Genomic DNA, 23,430 nt, shown 5'->3' with positions numbered 1-23,430 from the left:
CAAACTGAAATGAGAAAGGGAAGATGAAACTTTAAAAAAAGGATCATTACCCTATTTGGACACACAGGTTGCAAAGGGCACTCAGGCAAACTGTCAGAGAAATTGTGCAAAGCACTTTTCATCATGTAATGATGCTGTCCCCATCGAAAAACAATGACTAGATTATGCTCCCTAAAGCACAATTTAGTCATACAACTATATTGTGCAAAGAGTCCAGCTCTTTAATTTGACCTATTCAATTCAAACCTGATTTCTGGGTCTGTTCAAGATGTTTTGAGGATTATAGATTGGATTCAAACATCTAGTTTCTGCTTGAAGACGCTGAGAAAAGCACAGATACATGAAAAGGAGAATATAAAGTGTTGTTTAGCAGTGACGAATAAAGTACAAAAAAGGTATGACAAAAAATGCAAACGTTGTGCCCAGTACAGCTGAAGTGACAGATAAAAAATGAATTTCGTATCATAGAACTTTGTACAAGGATTTCAGTAAAAAATTGAGAATAATGAGATTAAGCAATCTCAGTGGTTTAACTTGGTCTTGTATCTAGCCGTAGACACTCTGTATTATCTGGCAGATTGCTTATTGCTTTGGAATGCTACAATGAACGTGATACTAGTGTGATGCTTTCAAGGTCTGTCAGTAACAATTTGGAAGTCTATCCTCTTCCTAGTGCTCTCGAGCCGTTACATTATCACTATTGAAACAGTACATTTATTTCATTTTTTTTAAGGACATTTGTATGTTGCCTATACATCGGAAAGTGTTACCAGTCGCCACAAGAGAAGGGGGAGGGAGAATAGGAGAGGATAAAACAAACAAGAAATGGTCCTATCCTATTAGGCCTTGTGATATTTGGATCGTGCAAATGCAGTTAGTTAAAGTGCATGGGAGGAAAGGTTCCAGGGCTTAGGCAGGTTAAGTGCTATAGGATCCCATGGAGGAAAGTGCGCAGGGATGCAGTGGTAAGGGTAAAAGTGCAAGGAGTAGGGGTGGACCAGCCTAGGTAGGCTAGTCAGGGAGTGGTTCCCGAAGCCAAGTGCTCGCCGTGGGATAATGCGGAAGACTGGTGGGGGGGGGTAGCCTGGCCCCAATAGGACACAGAAAGGACCAGGCAGCCAGCAGGCAGCCAGTCATTGCAGCATGGGGGCAATCAGCAGGGGACAGGGAGAGGGAAGGAGAGAAGGAGGAGAAGAGGAGAGTCTTGAGTTTCCGGAACTTTAGGAGATCTGCCTCAATTCTGAGAGGGGCAGGGAAGCCAATCCAGAGGGAAGCTCCTGCTAAGGAAAGAGATCTACCCCTCACTCTCTGCTTAGAGAATTCTTTGACCTACAGAGTGTTTGCGCTAGAGGACCAAAGGGCTCCGACACAGAGGTATTTAGGGAGGGAAAGGTGGATATAGGGTGGTCCAAGGCCTCAGAGAATGCCTTGTAGATGAAATAGAGGGTCTTGAATTTTATCCTTGCCGCTACCGGGAGCCAGTGGAGAGATCTTAGGGCCAGAGAGACGCGGTCCCTGGGCTTGAGGGCAAGGATAATGTCGGGGGGGAAATTCTGCCGGGGTTGGCTGGGCCGTCCGCGGACCTCTGGGCAGGGAGGCCCCAACTCCTCCCGTATATCCCAAAAATTGAGTATGAGACACACGCAAGAAGCAAGGCGATTCTGCTGTTTATTAGACAAAACGGCAGGGATGGGTCAAGGAGCGTACGCGTCCGTCCTGACACTCTCTCGCAATTCGTGGGGCTCGCAGGCCCTTTTTACCTCAGTATGATGCGCTACTTGCGTCACCTGGGAAAGTTAGCTAAAAACCTATCGCCACTCTGGATTGGCTCCTCGAGTGGTAGGGTTAGTATAGCATACGTATAGAGAGCATTGTTAGTGGTTAAGGGTTAGTCAGGTGGTATAACTGGGTTGTCCCTTCAAATTGATACACGAAAATTGTTACATGAGGATCCCGGGGGATTGGTCAATGCTAATGGCGTCAGTGATAAGAGCCTCATGTTCTGATTGGTCCACGCACGAGCCCCCCAGTCTGGGACCATCGTTGTTCCCAGCTCGCGGTGCACCTGTCATTTGCAACAATGTTTCACTATGATTATGTGCAGACAACGTGAAGATTTATTGGTATGCCTCAAGGCTGACTACTCCCACCGCCGCAGATGTCCATTGGATCATTTCATTGTCTCTGCCGGTGTCTTGAAACGGGGGTTTCGGTGCCTCCCTCCTCCTGGGCCTGGCACCCTGTCAGATTTGGCTTGGTCACGTGAGGTGGGACCGTGGTTGAGGCAGAATTCTGCACAATTAATATTGTATTTTTTCCACTATGTGCCTGGTTTTAATTGCAGGTGTGACCTTGGCGTCGGCTTACGGCATACAAGATTGCAACATTGCGCCCTTGACTGTCAGTCATCGCCGGGCTCATTCTGCAGGGTCAGCAACTGTACTCTTGCTTATTCAATGTTCATGGAAGCTCTTGCTTGCGGCCTACTTGGGCCTGGTGCATAGGTGGAGACGTTTGATACACCGCGCTTTAGGTTATGGTATCATATGGTTTTATCCCCAGTGTCGTGTCTTCGTTATATTTCTTATTGCAATGCATGGGTTTAGGAGAAGCGCGAGCAAGCTTTATAGATGAGTTCATTATGCGTCTTGCGTTTCAGCATTTTGAAAAGCCTATGTGAAAAATAATAAAGGTGCGCGTCAGTGAGTGTGTCCGTCATCTACGTCGTAGAACTGAATATGTTCTTCGTGTGGATTGGTGTGGGAGTGTCCAGTGTGCATGCACGCGTGGGTGTGCTGACCTGTGGCTAAGTCATCATGGCATCTCTAACGATGTGTTCATTTACTGCTGCATGGTTCAGTCGAGTTCATCCATGCCGCAGGTGTTGGCATGGACAGGACACGATGTGTTCATTTACTGTTGCGTGGTTCAGTCGAGTTCATCCATGCCGCAGGTGTTGACATGGGCAGGACAGGCTGGTGGGCACATCTGTATGTTCTTGTACCAGGGTATTTGATCGTCTGGTAGATGGGCAAACTCCTCTCGTGGCGGGTGCCTGGGCCGTGATCCTCTAGGCCAGGGGCGTGAGGGGATTGGTGGGCGCCTTGTGTTCCATTTTCCCACTTCAATAAATCTTGCAGTCCTATTCTGGATTAGTTGGAGAGGGCGAACACAAGAAAGAGGCAGATTGAGGAAGAGGCTGTTGCAGTAGTCCAGCCTGGAGAGAACCAGTGTTCTTGAGACATTGAGTTTCTGGGGGAAGGTGAGGAAAGGGAGAATGCCTCTGAGGAGGTAGAGCAGAAAGTGGGCCTTCTTGGCAAGGTCCGTGATGTGAGGTGAAAAGGAGAGAGAGGAATCAAGTCAAGTTGGCTCCTATGTTTTTTGTCTCACAATAGGGTGAAGGGAGAGGGCCCAAAGACGTCGGCTAGAGATTAAGAGGGAACGAAGGGGCAGGAGTTCCAATGAGAAGGATGTCAGTCTTACTGGCATTAAGACAAAGATCATTAGCAGCTCACCATGCCTGAATAGCAGTCAGGTAATCGGGAATGAGAGAAGGAGAGGGGGTAGAAGAGGGTAGCCTAAAGGAAAGGTGTGTGCCATCAAAATATCACTGGAAATGTGGGGAGAAGGTGGAGATCAAGTGGACAAGAGAGGCAAAGTAAATTTTGAAAAGCTATGGCGAGAGGACAGTGCCCTGTGGAATGCCACAGATAGAGAGTGAGGTAGAGGAGAGAAAAGAAACAAGGTCAACAAAGGTAGTGCCTGCTCCGTGATACCCAGCGTGTCCCAGAGGCGATTTAAGAGGGTGACATGATTGACAGTGTCTGAGGCAGAGGACAGATCCAGAAGCATGAGAACAGAGGGAGTGCCAGAGTCGAGATTAGAGAGCAAATCATCACAGGTGTTCAGGAGAGCAGGTTCTGTGCCTCTGGCTGCTCTGAAGCCAGATTGGTGGTCATGGGGGAAATCAACAGCTTCAATGTGCTGGGTAAGTTGGGAGATGGCTATCTTCTCCATAAGTTTGCCCAAGAAGAGGGTAGCGGAAATAGGGTTGTAGTTAGCTGGGGGGGGCACAGGGGAGTGCTTGAGAGGTTGAGGGAAGGAGCCAGTGGCAAAAGAGTGGTGCAGAACTCAGCTAATCAGGGAGCGAGGGCGGCAATATTGTCCTTGATAGTTCTAGAGAAGTAGGGAAGCACTTGTTTGGAGGAGTCTTTCACAGTGCGAACAGTCTTGGTAACCTGATCAGGTGCAATGGATGAAAAGGAGGACAGAAGGAGGGCAGGGGGGTGGGCCAAGGGAGGCTGGAGAGAGGGTGAAGGAGGGGTGAAGAGTAGAGTGAGGACAGAATATGTCCTGAGCTTTGACTGATAAGTGGGAGGCCAATGCTGTGCAGAGTGTCTGGGAGAGGGAGAGACTGCAATAGGATTAGCGAGTTCCTTGCAGATTTTAAGAAGTTCAGCCGTGTTGTCGGTGGCCCCCAGGATGCGAGTTTGGATATGGACCCACTTCTTGGACCGAATGGAGAGTCTGTAATGACTGAAGCAGATGGCAGGCCAGTTTGTCAGAGGGTATGCGAGAGGCCAGCCATTTCCGTTCAGTAACTGTACACTTGCTTTTCAGCAAGGCTAGGTCGGAATCGTACCAACTGTTGCATTTGGAGGCAGGCTTCAAGCAGATCCTCATGTCAGGGGCAAGGATTACCAGAGTGCTGGAAATGGAAAGGAAGAGGTTAGCAAGGGCTGAGTCAGTGAGAGTCGAGCGCAGGAATAGGTGGAGGGATAAAGGAGGTGTTGACCAAAAGAATTCCAAAAAAAGAAAGAATTCTGGTATGAGCATTTGGGAAAGTGGAAGAACCTTTGTTACACCCCAGAAAACAAAATGAAAACTATATACATATAGCTGCTGATGCAGATATGAATTTTGCTTTTAATATTTTTAAAGAGGTTCCCAGGAGTGGCCATTTTGAACGCATCAATCCTGATGCAATGGAATACATCTATGACCACTACAACACGTAGTAGGGGCAAGTGAACAGTGTTACGATCCCTGTAATATTCATTGGCAAATCTCTGTAAAGTCGTTACATGAAAGAGATTACAATCCAATCATTGCTTCAATGTGGAATGCCAATATAGATGTACAGTGTGTGTTATTTTATAACTTGATAAGGTGAAAATACCACAAAGGGGTTCATGGTCTTGTACATGAGTTCTCCTTTCTAAAGACACATATCTGGAAATAATGCAATTTTCTCTTTGTCTCATATGCACCAACACAATCCACACGTCACAAGGACTAAGTTGTACTTGTGGATGTGGGTTTAAATGTTTTCAAAAAAGGAATGACTTACATAAATCAACGGGTGATTTTGTAGCACCCATATTCACCCCAAGTGGGGAATCTTTGTGCTATTGAAAGATAACAGATGTCCATTATTACACTACATAATTGTACTGATTTTATCAACCTCGAAAGGATGGACGGCTGAGTGGACCTGCCAGGATTCCAACCTGCGGCCATCAGGTCAAACACAGACCATTGTAGTGGATGTTTTAGTCTACAGAGCCACAGACCCAGCCCCATTACATGCTGCATTATTATGTGTATTCCCATTATTGGACCATATCTACTATAGTTTGACACATTCAAAGCTTGTACTCATCAAGGTGGCAACACTCTAGATCTTATCTTTGCCACTGAATCTCAGACCACTGTTTACCCCTCCCGGCCAATTGCTTGGTATGTTCACTTTGCCATCGCCTTCACGTGGGAACTTAAATTCACTGCATAAACATTTTTCAGACTCTCGACGTAACTGGACGGCTGTCCCTGGAATTGATATCTTTGCTCAACTGAAAACCCAGTTTGAGGGGTCAGTTGCTCTGGATCTGCATCACATCTCACAATCCTGCACTGCTGCTGCAAACCTTCTTGGCCATCTTAAGTCCCCTAAACCTGGGCTGTGTCCATCTAAGCCTTGGTTTGATGATATCTTCGGGCTTTCTGCCTCCAACAGAGACAGGTAGAGCGAACATGGTGGGCCACTTATTGCCCTGTGGCCAAATCACGGTATAACAAGGGGGGTGGTTTCCGCCGTTCAAATTTAAACAATTCTTAGAGTATAGAATGTTATATTTAGAGGGAACTGTAGTGGTGTTTAGAAGTAATCACCCTATTCCAAACCTGCAAGAACTTGAACATGAACTCGCATTTATCTAGAAAATAGCAAAGCAGATTAAATCATTACAATTCTTTGTGCGCCCTTTTTAATCAGGGAACATGTGTATATTTACATGTGGTCTAAAAGAAAATCATATACACATCCTCAGGCAAAGCGAACTCACTGTGCAACATTTTGCCATGGTGTATGAATCAACGAAAAGGTAGACAATGTTAAACACTAGGATTGTCCATTTTTAAAGCAAAGCAAAGATTCTGTATTTAGGACTGCAACCAACATTTGTATTTTAGTTAGAAGGATATTTCCTATACATGAACCTGTCTGCAGAAGAGGGTTGGTTCTTAATACATGAACCGTACATTTTTACAGCGTAAATCTATGCATTTGTATTGCTACTGTAATCTGCTGACAGAGCTAAAGTGTTCTCTAATGCAATCAGTGTGTATGGCATCAGAATGTATTTCAATTAACCCAAACAGAAAATGCTCACAGAAATCACTCTGTGAGAAATCACTCCTGCAGCAAATTTCTGTCTCCTATCACAAAGCAATATGCGAAGCTAAGTGTGCCCATTTTGCACACCAGGTGAAGGCTTCTCTTAACCAATCCAGAGAACTTTATTTAGAGTCATGCATTCCCTCTCCTCTCCTCCCAGAAGCGATCCATCCCTCCCAACACTTAGGTGACTCTTTATCCTCCTGTTTTGTGGAAAGGATTCAGAACATAAGATCTGGGATTGGTGCTTCAGGGATTTTGTACACACTGAGAGGCCGATTCATGGAATAATTAGCGTGGCGCAAGTGGCCAAAAACGTGCGAATCGCAGTGGAATAGCGAAAATCGCAGTGCAAGTGCGAAAATCGCCCGAAAAGCAGCGCACATCGATTCATGGAAGGCCGTGCGCGAGAAAACCATCGCATGTGCAATAAAAAAGTGCACGGCGCACGTTGGCGCACAGGCCATCCAACTGCGTGCGCCAGGTCACAGCGAAAATCGCACAGGCCACAGTGAAAATCGCACATAGCGCAGCGCACGCAACAAAAGTAGGCGGAACACGGGGCGTAACACTCGGAATGGGGAACAACTTGCCAAAATGTGGGCGTCACGGGGGAAGTACAGGGTACAAGTGCGCGGAACGCCCACACGCTCGCCTACAACACGTTTTCATGGAATAGAATAGGGCAAAAAAGCGCACGCTCAAACCAGCGCACAGGCACAAACATGACCGCCACAAGAAAGCAGGCGGTAGCGTCTCTGCGCCTGTAAGAAATGTGCGCCAAAAGGTGCGCCAACAAATACCACCTATATACAGCCATGATGAATGTCCTATACTGTGGCCCTCCAGGACAAATGACGTGCAAAGGGGTACCCACAAACACGGACACCCGCTGACAAAAAATATGTGTGCGTGTATACCGGGGTGCGCGGGAAGTCTCACACGCGAATTGGCAGGGCATGTGAATTTCAGGGGTTTGCGGGAAGTTCCACACGCGATTTGTCAGGGTACGTGGATTGCAGGGGTGCGCGGGAAGTTCCACACGTGATTTGTCAGGGTACGTGGATTGCAGGGGTACGCGGGAAGTTCCACACGCGATTTGGCCGGGTACGTGGATTTCACGGGTGCGCGGGAAGTACCACACGCGATTTGTCAGGGTACGTGGATTTCAGGGGTGCGCGGGAAGTTCCACACGCGATTTGGCCGGGTATATGGATTTCAGGGGTGCACGGGAAGTTCCACACGCGATTTGTCAGGGTACGTGGATTTCAGGGGTGCGCGGGAAGTTCCACACGCGATTTGGCCGGGTATGTGGATTTCAGGGGTGCACGGGAAGTTCCACACGCGATTTGTCAGGGTACGTGGATTTCAGGGGTGCGCGGGAAGTTCCACACGCGATTTGGCCGTGTACGTGGATATCAGGGGTGCGCGGGAAGTTCCACATGCGGTTTGGCCGGGTACGTGGATTTCAGGGGTGCGCGGGAAGTTCCACACGCGATTTGTCAGGGTACGTGGATTTCAGGGGTGCGCGGGAAGTTCCACACGCGATTTGGCTGGGCACGTGTATGACAGGGGTACGCGGGAAATTCTACACGCAATTTGGCTGTGTGCTCCCAGGTATTCCCTGTACACCCTCCACGGCCCCTGCAGGCAGCACACACCACAGGGAACTACCCTGCAAACCTGCTCATGTCACCCAGCACCCCCACCCCCCAGCATCGAGGGGCACCCTCCACCAGGCCCCCACTCATGTCTCCCACCACCCCCACCCCCCAGCAGTGCAGGGGCACCCTCCACCAGGCCCCCACCCATGTCCCCTATCACCCCCACCCCCCAGCAGTGCAGGGGCACCCCCCACCAGGCCCCCACTCATGTCTCCCACCACCCCCACCCCCCAGCAGTGCAGGGGCAGCCTCCACCAGGCCCCCACTCATGTCTCCCAACACCCCCACCCCCCAGCAGTGCAGGGGCAGCCTCCACCAGGCCCCCACTCATGTCTCCCACCACCCCCTACCCCCCAGCAGTCAGGGGCACCCTCCACCAGGCCCCCACTCATGTCTCCCACCACCCCCACCCCCCAGCCACCAGGGGCAGCCTACACCAGGCCCCCACTCATGTCTCCCACCACCCCCACCCCCCAGTCACCAGGGGCAGCCTACACCAGGCCCCCACTCATGTCACCCACAACCCCCATCCCACAGCCACCAGGGGCAGCCTCCACCAGGCCCCCACTCATGTCTACCACCACCCCCCACCCCCAGCCACCAGGGGCAGCCTCCACCAGGCCCCCACCCATGTCTTCCACCACCCCCACCCCCCAGCAGAGCAGGGGCAGCCTCCACCAGGCCCCCACTCATGTTCCCCTGCACCCCCACCCCCCAGCATCCAGGGGCACCCTCCACCAGGCCCCCACCCATGTCTCCCACCACCCCCACCCCCCAGCAGTGCAGGGGCACCCTCCACCAGGCCCCCACTCATGTCTCACACCACCCCCAACCCCCAGCAGTGCAGGGGCAGCATCCACCAGGCCCCCACCCATGTCTCCCACCACCCCCACCCCCCAGCCACCAGGGGCAGCCTACACCAGGCCCCCACTCATGTCTCCCACCACCCCCACCCCCCAGCCACCAGGGGCAGCCTACACCAGGCCACCACTCATGTCTCCCACCACCCCCATCCCACAGCCACCAGGGGCAGCCTCCACCAGGCCCCCACTCATGTCTACCACCACCCCCACCCCCCAGCCACCAGGGGCAGCCTCCAACAGGCCCCCACCCATGTCTCCCACCACCCCCACCCCCCAGCAGTGCAGGGGCACCCTCCACCAGGCCAACACTCATGTCCCCCTGCACCCCCACCCCCCAGCATCCAGGGGCACCCTCCACCAGGCCCCCACTCATGGCCCCTATCACCCCCACCCCCCAGCAGTGCAGGGGCAGCACCACCAGGCCCCCACTCATGTCCAACTCATGTCTCCCACCACCTCCACCCCCCAGCATCCAGGGGCACCCTCCACCAGGCCCCCACTCATGTCCCCCTGCACCCCCACCCCCCAGCATCCAGGGGCACCCTCCACCAGGCCCCCACTCATGTCTCCCACCACCCCCACCCCCCAGCCGCGAGGGGCAGCCTCCACCAGGCCCCCACCCATGTCTCCCACCACCCCCACCCCCCAGCAGTGCAGGGGCACCCTCCACCAGGCCCCCACTCATGTCTCCCACCCCCCCCCCACCCCCCAGCAGTGCAGGGGCAGCCTCCACCAGGCCCCCACTCATGTCCCCTATCACCCCCACCCCCCAGCAGTGCAGGGGCACCCTCCACCAGGCCCCCACCCATGTCTCCCACCACCCCCACCCCCCAGCCACCAGGGGCAGCCTACACCAGGCCCCCACTCATGTCTCCCACCACCCCCACCCCCCAGCAGTGCAGGGGCACCCTCCACCAGGCCCCCACCCATGTCTCCCACCACCCCCACCCCCCAGCAGTGCAGGGGCACCCTCCACCAGGCCCCCACTCATGTCTCCCACCACCCCCACCCCCCAGCAGTGCAGGGGCAGCCTCCACCAGGCCCCCACCCATGTCTCCCACCACCCCCACCCCCCAGCCACCAGGGGCAGCCTACACCAGGCCCCCACTCATGTCCCCTATCACCCCCACCCCCCAGCAGTGCAGGGGCACCCTCCACCAGGCCCCCACCCATGTCTCCCACCACCCCCACCCCCCAGCCACCAGGGGCAGCCTACACCAGGCCCCCACTCATGTCTCCCATCACCCCCACCCCCCAGAAGTGCAGGGGCACCCTCCACCAGGCCCTCACCCATGTCTCCCACCACCCCCACCCCCCAGCAGTGCAGGGGCAGCCTCCACCAGGCCCCCACTCATGTCCCCTATCACCCCCACCCCCCAGCAGTGCAGGAGCACCCTCCACCAGGCCCCCACCCATGTCTCCCACCACCCCCACCCCCCAGCCACCAGGGGCAGCCTACACCAGGCCCCCACTCATGTCTCCCACCACCCCCATCCCCCAGCCACCAGGGGCAGCCTACACCAGGCCCCCACTCATGTCTCCCACCACCCCCATCCCACAGCCACCAGGGGCAGCCTACACCAGGCCCCCACTCATGTCTCCCACGACCCCCATCCCACAGCCACCAGGGGCAGCCTCCACCAGGCCCCCTCTCATGTCTACCACCACCCCCCACCCCCCAGCCACCAGGGGCAGCCTCCACCAGGCCCCCACCCATGTCTCCCACCACCCCCACCCCCCGGCAGTGCAGGGGCACCCTCCACCAGGCACCCACTCATGTTCCCCCGCACCCCCACCCCCCAGCATCCAGGGGCACCCTCCTCCAGGCCCCCACCCATGTCTCCCACCACCCCCACCCCCCAGCAGTGCAGGGGCACCCTCCACCAGGCCCCCACTCATGTCTCCCACCACCCCCACCCCCCAGCAGTGCAGGGGCACCCTCCACCAGGCCCCCACTCATGTCTCCCACCACCCCCACCCCCCAGCAGTGCAGGGGCAGCCTCCACCTGGCCCCCACCCATGTCTCCCACCACCCCCACCCCCCAGCCACCAGGGGCAGCCTACACCAGGCCCCCACTCATGTCCCCTATCACCCCCACCCCCCAGCAGTGCAGGGGCACCCTCCACCAGGCCCCCACCCATGTCTCCCACCACCCCCACCCCCCAGCCACCAGGGGCAGCCTACACCAGGCCCCCACTCATGTCTCCCACCACCCCCACCCCCCAGCAGTGCAGGGGCACCCTCCACCAGGCCCTCACCCATGTCTCCCACCACCCCCACCCCCCAGCAGTGCAGGGGCAGCCTCCACCAGGCCCCCACTCATGTCCCCTATCACCCCCACCCCCCAGCAGTGCAGGAGCACCCTCCACCAGGCCCCCACCCATGTCTCCCACCACCCCCACCCCCCAGCCACCAGGGGCAGCCTACACCAGGCCCACACTCATGTCTCCCACCACCACCCCCACCCCCCAGCAGTGCAGGGGCACCCTCCACCAGGCCCCCACTCATGTCTCCCACCACCCCCACCCCCCAGCAGTGCAGGGGCAGCCTCCACCAGGCCCCCACCCATGTCTCCCACCACCCCCACCCCCCAGCCACCAGGGGCAGCCTACACCAGGCCCCCACTCATGTCTCCCACCACCCCTACCCCCCAGCCACCAGGGGCAGCCTACACCAGGCCCCCACTCATGTCTCCCACCACCCCCATCCCACAGCCACCAGGGGCAGCCTACACCAGGCCCCCACTCATGTCTCCCACGACCCCCATCCCACAGCCACCAGGGGCAGCCTCCACCTGGCCCCCACTCATGTCTACCACCACCCCCACCCCCCAGCCACCAGGGGCAGCCTCCACCAGGCCCCCACCATGTCTCCCACCACCCCCACCCCCCAGCAGTGCAGGGGCACCCTCCACCAGGCCCCCACACATGTTCCCCTGCACCCCCACCCCCCAGCATCCAGGGGCACCCTCCACCAGGCCCCCACCCATGTCTCCCACCACCCCCACCCCCCAGCAGTGCAGGGGCACCCTCCACCAGGCCCCCACTCATGTCTCCCACCACCCCCACCCCCCAGCAGTGCAGGGGCAGCCTCCACCAGGCCCCCACCCATGTCTCCCACCACCCCCACCCCCCAGCCACCAGGGGCAGCCTACACCAGGCCCCCACTCATGTCTCCCACCACCCCCACCCCCCAGCCACCAGGGGCAGCCTACAGCAGGCCCCCACTCATGTCTCCCACCACCCCCATCCCACAGCCACCAGGGGCACCCTCCACCAGGCCCCCACTCATGTCTCCCACCACCCCCACCCCCCAGCAGTGCAGGGGCAGCCTCCACCAGGCCCCCACCCATGTCTCCCACCACCCACACCCCCCAGCCACCAGGGGCAGCCTACACCAGGCCCCCACTCATGTCTCCCACCACCCCCAGCCACCAGGGGCAGCCTACACCAGGCCCCGACTCATGTCTCCCACCACCCCCATCCCACAGCCACCAGGGGCAGCCTACACCAGGCCCCCACTCATGTCTACCACCACCCCCCACCCCCCAGCTACCAGGGGCAGCCTCCACCAGGCCCCAACCCATGTCTCCCACCACCCCCACCCCCCAGCAGTGCAGGGGCACCCTCCACCAGGCCCCCACTCATGTCGCCCTGCACCCCCACCCCCCAGCATCCAGGGGCACCCTCCACCAGGCCCCCACTCATGGCCCCTATCACCCCCACCCCCCAGCAGCGCAGGGGCAGCACCAACAGGCCCCCACTCACGTCCAACTCATGTCTCCCACCACCCCCACCCCCCAGCATCCAGGGGCACCCTCCACCAGGCCCCCACTCATGTCTCCCACCACCCCCACCCCCCAGCAGTGCAGGGGCAGCCTCCACCAGGCCCCCACCCATGTCTCCCACCACCCCCACCCCCCAGCCACCATGGGCAGCCTCCACCAGGTCCTCACAATCCCCAATCATGTGCGTTATGGTCAGGCTCCACAGCCAAAAAGCCCTACCAAGTAACCCATTCACCCACATGGAAATGGAAATTACATGTTACACCCCCAATGTTCATAAAGCTAATGAACCCATGTCCGTCACACACAATGGTTGCAATTGAATGGGAAAACACCCAACATGACATACATGAAACCAATGAGATGATACCACACAGTGAAGTATGAAAACAAAATTGTATTTAAAAAAAAGAATGCAAAAGAAATGAAACAAACTACAATGGCAATGAAAAAAAGATAAGCTGCATGTCCGTTTAAAAAAATAAAAACACCAAATCCTAATCCAAAAAAATGTTGTCCAAAGTCAAATGAAAAATAAAATCAATCCAATGAAGAACTATGTACAAAACATCCAAGGGTCCATGAGCCCAACTGAACAAAGGAAACCTACAAAAAACCCTAACTAAAATGCAACTATATACAAAAAGTGGAGCAGTGTCCGTCGACTCCAAATCATAAGAACAAACAAAGGAAACCTAAAACTAAAGAACTATATACAAAGGCGGCGGGCAAGTCCAGCGGCTCACTCCGTGGTGTTCCGGGCCAGGGCATCATCGAACTCCTGTTCGATGTCCCGGAGGCGGTCCTGTTCCATGGCCCCGAGGGTCCGCAGGGACGACGCCGTGTCCTCCTCCAACCCCCTGCGGATTGCCTCGAGGCACTCGGCCCGCCTCAGGGCCCTCCGCATGGAGTACTCCGCCCTGACCATTGTGAGCCGCGCCTCTTCCGCCCGCCGCCGCTCCGCACCTATCTGCTGGCCCAACCGCTGCCACACAGAAGACACACCCCGTCCTGGGTCAACCTGCCCTCCGGCCGATGCCTACCCCTCCGATGTTGAAGGCCCCGAGCCTTCATGGCTCCCACCACGTTGCTGCTGCTGCTGTGCCTCTGCCCGTGCACTGCCTCCTGCTGCCTGCACATCCTCCGCCGGCTGGGGTGCAGTTGTTGACGTGGCCACCCCTGCTGGACGTCCGACTCCCGACTGTGGCAGGGATGCCTCCTCCACCAGCCTGGCCGCACCGTCAGAGGCAGCTCCACAGGGCACCCAGGTGACTGATGGGTGGGAAAATGGCACAGAGGACGACTGGCGCGTAGGGGGTCCAGTTGAGGAGGGGGTCGGAGCAAGCCCCATCAGACGGAGGAATCCGGCCTGGGTGACCTGTCCCAGCAGGCTGACGTGGTCAACGAGCCATTCGAGATGACGTGCAGTCTCTCCATGAAAAGACTGCAGGTCACCTCGCATGGCCCGTTGACGCAACGCCACACCAGCCAGGACAGGCTCAACCCGGACCTGGATAGCCACGTCCGCAGGCAGAGGAAGGCCAGTTGACGTCAGCTCATCCCCTGCCTAAAAATGGGTCTGGACGTAGGCATCCCTGCTGGTGCAAGATGATGCAGTGACAGGATCGGGGACAGGATTGCACACAGGCACCTCCGCGGCGGCCTGTGCTGCCTCCTGTCCCTGGTCCTGCACTGCACCACTAGCACCAGTGGGATCCCCACCTCCAGACCCCGTCTCTGGTGCTTGCACGGCCTCCTCCTCCACCAAACCCCCCACCAACCTGGATGACTCCGTGCCATCTTCCCCTGTTGGGCCCTGTGGGGTCCCAGCTGCCCCTTCTGCTGCCGAGGAGTCCAACTCAAACCTCCGCCTCTTGGACCTCCCCCCGGCAGCTGCAGCCTGGGACGCGGCACCGGACTCCTCACTCCCCGACGAGATGACAACACGGGAGGGGAGCCGGGCCTTGCGTCTCCGGCTGGCGGTGGGATCCCCGCCGCTGTGCTCCACAGCACCTTCTCCGCCCTCTTCATCAGTTGACGCTGCAGACAGGGAGAAACAAAACACAGGCATCAGGGCACTGAGGGGCCTTCTGTCCAATGAAAATGCGTATGCGTGCAGACGCGCTTACGCGCTAAGGGCCTTTCCTCGAATTACACGCTGACGTGCAGATTTTTCACGTGCCAAATCACTCCGTATCAAGCTGGCCACGCGTAAGCACACGGAAGACCACGCTCCTGCCCAGAAGGCCGAACTACTGCCCCCCAGAGCCCCGAGCACGCTCCCACCTTCCATCTGCTGCTGCCTGACTGCCTGCTGCCCACGTGCACTGCCATTTGCTGCCTGCACATCAGCCAGGGGTGCTGTTGCTGTGACCACCCCTGCTGGAACCGAAGACTCCCGACTGGGATTCCATCGCTCCACAGCCCAGCCCCAGGACCCAGTTGCCCACCCACTCCTGCCTCTGGGGTTGTCATGTCGGGGCAAACACCATCTGTGACCACTGACAACCCCCGGCCAGAGAGGCAGAGGGGCACCAGCTTCAGTGCCACCGAAGTTGGTGTCCTGGTGGAGCAAGTCCTGGGGCAGTATGATGCCCTCTTTGGAAGTTCCCGCGCCGACAAGGAAGGACGGACTCGGATCTGGACTGACATCGTGACTGCCATCAACGCGGAGGGGGTGGCAGTCCGCGACTTATAACATGTCAGGAAGCGCTGGGAGGACTTCAGGTCCAGGATCCTGAACAAGGCCCGGCGCCTCTTGAAGGCAGCGGATGCCAAGGGGCGCCGGGGCCACTTGTCGGAAGAACAGATGAGGGTCCTGGAACGCATATCCCCAGCGCTCAACGTCCAGGTCCTAGAGAAGCAGACCCGTCTGGAGTCGAGCGGTGAGTGTACATGCATCCTGATTGTGAGCAGTGCGTGTGGTGATTATTCGGTAGTGTGCAGGTTGCACATCTGTTTGTATGGGGTCGAGTATGGGTGGGGGTGTACAGGGCCGTGGGCTGACACATGCGAGGGCTGTAATGTGTGAGACATGGATGGTGCTTGTGTGTGTAGGCTTGCATGCCAAATGCAGTTGTGTGGGCACACATGTTTGGATGAATGTGTATGTAAGTAGACATGTCCGTGATGTCACGCATGTGTGTTGTTTTCGGCTGCATGTATCAGCACTGTGTACATGTGCATGTGTGTGTATTTGACAAGGGTGCAACAGTGATGCAACATGGATGCATGTGACAGCGGTATGTGGAAGCCTGATTGGCAGATGTGACATGGATGCCCGTCTGAACAGTGCGACACTTGGCAGAGGTGTACACATGCATGCAAGTGTGGTGGTGTGTGTACATGTGTGGTGCACTTCCTGTGTTGCATGTGATGTCTGGCTCACCTTTGGCTGCTCATGCTGTTGTATGTGTAGGGATGGTGGTGGCAGTTGCGATATGGCTGTGGTATGGCTCATGTGTGCAAGTTGTAATGACATGTGTGTTGGGGATTGTGATGACATGTCTGAGGTTTGCCAATGCCACTCATGTGCAACTGTCATGTGTGTATGTGTCCATTGTACAGTGCCCTGATGCCTGTGTTTTGTTTCTCCCTGTCTGCAGCGTCAACTGATGAAGAGGGCGGAGAAGGCGCTGTGGAGCACAGCGGCGGGGATCCCACCGCCAGCCGGAGACGCAAGGCCCGGCTCCCCTCCCGTGTTGTCATCTCGTCGGGGAGTGAGGAGTCCGGTGCCGCGTCCCAGGCCGCAGCTGCCGGGGGGAGGTCCAAGAGGCGGAGGTTTGAGTTGGACTCCTTGGCAGCAGAAGGGGCAGCTGGGACCCCACAGGGCCCAACAGGGGAAGATGGCACGGAGTCATCCAGGTTGGTGGGGGGTTTGGTGGAGGAGGAGGCCGTGCAAGCACCAGAGACGAGGTCTGGAGGTGGGGATCCCACTGGTGCTAGTGGTGCAGTGCAGGACCAGGGACAGGAGGCAGCACAGGCCGCCACGGAGGTGCCTGTGTGCAATCCTGTCCCCGATCCTGTCCCTGCATCATCTTGCACCAGCAGGGATGCCTACGTCCAGACCCGTTTTCAGGCAGGGGATGAGCTGACGTCAACTGGCCTTCCTCTGCCTGCGGACGTGGCTATCCAGGTCCGGGTTGAGCCTGTCCTGGCTGGTGTGGCGTTGCGTCAACGGGCCTTGCGAGGTGACCTGCAGTCTTTTCATGGAGAGACTGCACGTCATCTCGAATGGCTCGTTGACCACGTCAGCCTGCTGGGACAGGTCACCCAGGCCGGAATCCTCCGTCTGATGGGGCTTGCTCCGACCCCCTCCTCAACTGGACCCCCTACGCGCCAGTCGTCCTCTGTGCCATCTTCCCACCCATCAGTCACCTGGGTGCCCTGTGGAGCTGCCTCTGACGGTGCGGCCAGGCTGGTGGAGGAGGCATCCCTGCCACAGTCGGGAGTCGGACGTCCAGCAGGGGTGGCCACGTCAACAACTGCACCCCAGCCGGCGGAGGATGTGCAGGCAGCAGGAGGCAGTGCACGGGCAGAGGCACAGCAGCAGCAGCAACGTGGTGGGAGCCATGAAGGCTCGGGGCCTTCAACATCGGAGGGGTAGGCATCGGCCGGAGGGCAGGTTGACCCAGGACGGGGTGTGTCTTCTGTGTGGCAGCGGTTGGGCCAGCAGATAGGTGCGGAGCGGCGGCGGGCGGAAGAGGCGCGGCTCACAATGGTCAGGGCGGAGAACTCCATGCGGAGGGCCCTGAGGCGGGCCGAGTGCCTCGAGGCAATCCGCAGGGGGTTGGAGGAGGACACGGCGTCGTCCCTGCGGACCCTCGGGGCCATGGAACAGGACCGCCTCCGGGACATCGAACAGGAGTTCGATGATGCCCTGGCCCGGAACACCACGGAGTGAGCCGCTGGACTTGCCCGCCGCCTTTGTATATAGTTCTTTAGTTTTAGGTTTCCTTTGTTTGTTCTTATGATTTGGAGTCGACGGACACTGCTCCACTTTTTGTATATAGTTGCATTTTAGTTAGGGTTTTTTGTAGGTTTCCTTTGTTCAGTTGGGCTCATGGACCCTTGGATGTTTTGTACATAGTTCTTCATTGGATTGATTTTATTTTTCATTTGACTTTGGACAACATTTTTTTGGATTAGGATTTGGTGTTTTTATTTTTTTAAACGGACATGCAGCTTATCTTTTTTTCATTGCCATTGTAGTTTGTTTCATTTCTTTTGCATTCTTTTTTTTTAATACAATTTTGTTTTCATACTTCACTGTGTGGTATCATCTCATTGGTTTCATGTATGTCATGTTGGGTGTTTTCCCATTCAATTGCAACCATTGTGTGTGACGGACATGGGTTCATTAGCTTTATGAACATTGGGGGTGTAACATGTAATTTCCATTTCCATGTGGGTGAATGGGTTACTTGGTAGGGCTTTTTGGCTGTGGAGCCTGACCATAACGCACATGATTGGGGATTGTGAGGACCTGGTGGAGGCTGCCCATGGTGGCTGGGGGGTGGGGGTGATAGGGGACATGAGTGGGGGCCTGCTGGGGGCTGGCCATGGTGGCTGGGGGTGGGGGTGGTGGGAGACATGGGTGGGGGCCTGGTGGAGGGTGCCCCTGCACTGCTGGGGGGTGGGGGTGGTGGGAGACATGGGTGGGGCCTGCTGGCAGGTGCCCCACAGTGCTGGGGGGTGGGGGGGAACATGAGTTGGACATGGGTGGGGGCCTGCTGGCAGGTACCCCACAGTGCTGGGGGGTGGGGGTGGTGGGGAACATGAGTTGGACATGGGTGGGGGCCTGCTGGCAGGTGCCCCACAGTGCTGGGGCGTGGGGGTGCAGGGGTACATGAGTTGCACATGGGTGGGGGCCTGCTGGCAGGTGCCCCACAGTGCTGGGGGGTGGGGGTGGTGGGGAACATGAGTTGGACATGGGTGGGGGCCTGCTGGCAGGTGCCCCACAGTGCTGGGGGGTGGGGGTGCAGGGGTACATGAGTTGCACATGGGTAAGGGCCTGCTGGCAGGTGCCCCACAGTGCTGGGGGGTGGGGGTGGTGGGGAACATGAGTTGGACATGGGTGGGGGCCTGCTGGCAGGTGCCCCACAGTGCTGGGGGGTGGGGGTGGTGGGGAACATGAGTTGGACATGGGTGGGGGCCTGCTGGCAGGTGCCCCACAGTGATGGGGGGTGGGGTGGTGGGGAACATGAGTTGGACATGGGTGGGGGCCTGCTGGCAGGTGCCCCACAGTGCTGGGGGGTGGGGGTGGTGGGAGACATGAGTGGGGGCCTGGTGGTGGGTGCCCCTGACTGCTGGGGGGTGGGGGGTGGTGGTAGACATGAGTGGGGGCCTGGTGGAGGCTGCCCCTGGTGGCTGTGGGATGGAGGTGGTGGGAGACATGAGTGGGGCCTGGTGGAGGGTGCCCCTGCACTGCTGGGGGGTGGGGGTGCAGGGGGACATGAGTGGGGGCCTGGTGGAGGGTGCCCCTGGATGCTGGGGGGTGGGGGTGGTGGTAGACATGGGTGGGGGCCTGGTGGAGGCTGCCCCTGGTGGCTGGGGGGTGGGGGGTGGTGGTAGACATGAGTGGGGGCCTGGTGTAGGCTGCCCCTGGTGGCTGGAGGGTGGGGGTGGTGGGAGACATGAGTGGGGGCCTGGTGTAGGCTGCCCTTGCACTGCTGGGGGGTGGGGGTGGTGGGAGACATGAGTGGGGGCCTGGTGGAGGGTGCCCCTGCACTGCTGGGGGGTGGGGGTGGTGGGAGACATGAGTGGGGGCCTGGTGGAGGGTGCCCCTGACTGCTGGGGGGTGGGGGGTGGTGGTAGACATGAGTGGGGGCCTGGTGTAGGCTGCCCCTGGTGGCTGGGGGGTGGGGGTGGTGGGAAACATGAGTGGGGGCCTGGTGGAGGCTGCCCCTGGATGCTGGGGGGTGGGAGTGGTGGGAGACATGAGTGGGGGCCTGGTGGAGGGTGCCCCTGCGCTGCTGGGGGTGATAGGGGACATGGGTGGGGGCCTGGTGGAGGGTGCCCCTGCACTGCTGGGGGGTGGGGGTGGTGGGAGACATGAGTGGGGGCCTGGTGGAGGCTGCCCCTGCACTGCTGGGGGGTGGGGGTGATAGGGGACATGGGTGGGGGCCTGGTGGAGGCTGCCCCTGCACTGCTGGGGGTGGGGGTGGTGGGAGACATGAGTGGGGGCCTGGTGGAGGGTGCCCCTGCACTGCTGGGGGGTGGAGGTGGTGGGAGACAGGAGTGGGGGCCTGGTGGAGGCTGCCCCTGCACTGCTGGGGGGTGGGGGTGGTGGGAGACATGAGTGTGGGCCTGGTGGAATCTGCCCCTGGTGGCTGGGGGATGGGGGTGGTGGGAGACATGGGTGGGGGCCTGGTGGAGGCTGCCCCTGCACTGCTGGGGGGTGGGGGTGGTGGGAGACATGAGTGGGGGCCTGGTGGAGGCTGCCCCTGGTGGCTGGGGGGTGGGGGTGGTGGGAGACATGAGTGGGGGCCTGGTGGAGGGTGCCCCTGCACTGCTGGGGGGTGGGGGTGATAGGGGACATGGGTGGGGGCCTGGTGGAGGGTGCCCCTGCACTGCTGGGGGGTGGGGGTGATAGGGGACATGGGTGGGGGCCTGGTGGAGGGTGTCCCTGCACTGCTGGGGGGTGGGGGTGCAGGGGGACATGAGTGGGGGCCTGGTGGAGGCTGCCCCTGGTGGCTGGGGGGTGGGGGTGGTGGTAGACATGGATGGGGGCCTGGTGGAGGCTGCCCTTGCACTGCTGGGGGGTGGGGGTGGTGGGAGACATGCATTGTTGATCAGTAGTGCAAGGTGACATGTGGGTTGGCTGGGGGGCATGCCCATGGTGGATGGGCTGCCTGCGGGACATGAGCAGGGGTGCAGGGTAGTCCCCCGTGGTGTGGGCTGCCTGCAGGGGCCGTGGAGGTTGTGGAGCGAACACCTGGGAGGACCCACACGGCCAATTCACGTGTAGTACTCCCCAGAACCCCTGAAATACACATACCCTGCTGAAATCGCGTGTGGAACTTCCCGCGCACCCTGAAATACACGTACCCTGTTGAAATCGCGTGTGGAACTTCCTCCGCACCCATGGAATACACGTACCCTGCTCGCACTGGGCCAATCGCGTGTGGAACTTCCCGCGCACCCCTGAAATACACGTACCCTGATGAAATCGCGTGTGGAACTTCCCGCGCACCCCTGAAATACACGTACCCTGCTTGCACGGGGCCAATCGCGTGTGGAACTTCCCGCGCACCCCTGAAATACACGTACCCTGATGGAATCGTGTGTGGAACTTCCCACGCACCCCTGAAATACACGTACCCTGCTGAAATCGTGTGTGGAACTTCCCGCGCACCCCTGGAATACACGTACCCTGCTGAAATCGCATGTGGAACTTCCCGCGCACCCATGGAATACACGTACCCTGCTCGCACTGGGCCAATCGCGTGTGGAACTTCCCGCGCACCCCTGAAATACACGTACCCTGATGAAATCGCGTGTGGAACTTCCCGCGCACCCCTGAAATACACGTACCCTGCTTGCACGGGGCCAATCGCGTGTGGAACTTCCCGCGCACCCCTGAAATACACGTACCCTGATGGAATCGCGTGTGGAACTTCCCGCGCACCCCTGAAATACACGTACCCTGCTGAAATCCCATGTGGTACTTCCCGCGCACCCCTGGAATACACGTACCCTGCTCGCACGGGGCCAATCGCGTGTGGAACTTCCCGCGCACCCCTGAAATACACGTACCCTGATGAAATCGCGTGTGGAACTTCCCGCGCACCCCTGAAATACACGTACCCTGCTTGCACGGGGCCAATCGCGTGTGGAACTTCCCGCGCACCCCTGAAATACACGCTCCCTGATGGAATCGCGTGTGGAACTTCCCGCGCACCCATGGAATACATGTACCCTGCTCGCACTGGGCCAATCGCGTGTGAAACTTCCCGCGCACCCCTGAAATACACGTATCCCGCTGAAATCGCGTGTGGAACTTCCCGCGCACCCTTGAAATACACGTACCCTGCTTGCACGGGGCCAATCGCGTGTGGAACTTCCCGCGCACCCCTGAAATACACGTACCCTGATGGAATTGCGTGTGGAACTTCCCGCGCACCCCTGAAATACACGTACCCTGCTGAAATCGCGTGTGGTACTTCCCGCGCACCCCTGGAATACACGTACCCTGCTCGCACGGGGCCAATCGCGTGTGGAACTTCCCACACACCCCTGAAATACACGTACCCTGCTGAAATCGCATGTGGAACTTCCCGCGCACCCCTGTAATACACGTACCCTGCTGATTTTGGTGTGGAACTTCCCGCGCACCCCTGATGCACACGTACACAGGACAATCGCTTGTGGAACTACCCGCGAACCACTGAAATACACGTTCCCCGCTTGGCGTTTGTGTTTGCCAGCCCGGTGAACTGGTCCAGGGTTGGCGCAGCCCTTTGCGATTATTTGGGGATTTTGAAGGCTTTTCCTTGCGCGAGGGCGTTCTTGGGGGCGTTACTGGCGCTGCTGCAGGGTCGCTGCGCCACGCTGCGCCACGGCTGCTTTTGGATGCGAAAATCCATGAATACGCTGTGCGCGGAAATCGATTTTAGCGCACGCGGCTGGCGCAGACATTCGCACGGGCATGTTGTGCGCCAGTCGCGTGCGCCACTTTTGTGCGAATTTCTATGAATTACCCTGTGAATCTCTTGGTCCCTCCCATATGAGCAATCCCTCCACTCTGTGGTCTTCATTGCCTGTATTTTCAACAGAAGACATCATTACAGCCACTGCTAAAATCAAATCTGCCTCCCCATCACATCCCATTCCGCCTTTGGTATGGAAGGAGATCATGACTCTGGCTGCCCCTATGGTTACCCAGGCTGTCAACCTCTTAGTTAGCTATGGCTCTATTCCCGCTATTCTAAAGCACGCTTTGATTTCTCCTCTTTTAAAGAAACCCTCTCTGGATTCTTCTGTCCCTTCTAACTACCATCCCATCTCTCTACTGCCCTTCTTTATGAAATTGTTAGAATCATTGGTGGGACCTTGTCTTAGTTCCTTTCTAGAAGATTCCTCCTTTTTTGACCCCTCTCAATCTGGTTTCCGACCAGGCCATGGCACTGAGGGAGTCCTGGTGTCCTGGCGCATTTGCAGGATCAGGGTTGCATGGGAAAATTAATTCTCCTTCACCTCTCTGCCGCCTTTGACACTATTGATCATGTCATCCTGCTGGAGAATCTTGCACGCGCTGGACTCTCATGTGCCACCCAGGCCTGGTTTAACTCTTTTCTTTTGAACCAGACTCAATAGTTTTCTCTTCCGCTTTTTCGTTCTGCCCCTGTCTCTCTTCTTTGTGGTGTCCCTCAATGGTCTGCCATCTCTGCGGTCTTGTTTAAAATCTTCATTCAGCCCCTGAACAAGCTCATCCTAAG

The sequence above is a fragment of the Ambystoma mexicanum genome, chromosome 3q, assembly GCF_040938575.1.
Source record: "Ambystoma mexicanum isolate Mex_15411 chromosome 3q, UKY_AmexF1_1, whole genome shotgun sequence".
NCBI classification, from domain to species: domain Eukaryota; kingdom Metazoa; phylum Chordata; class Amphibia; order Caudata; family Ambystomatidae; genus Ambystoma; species Ambystoma mexicanum.
The sequence above is the reverse complement of the archived record's forward strand: the minus strand, read 5'-3'. Positions refer to the sequence as shown.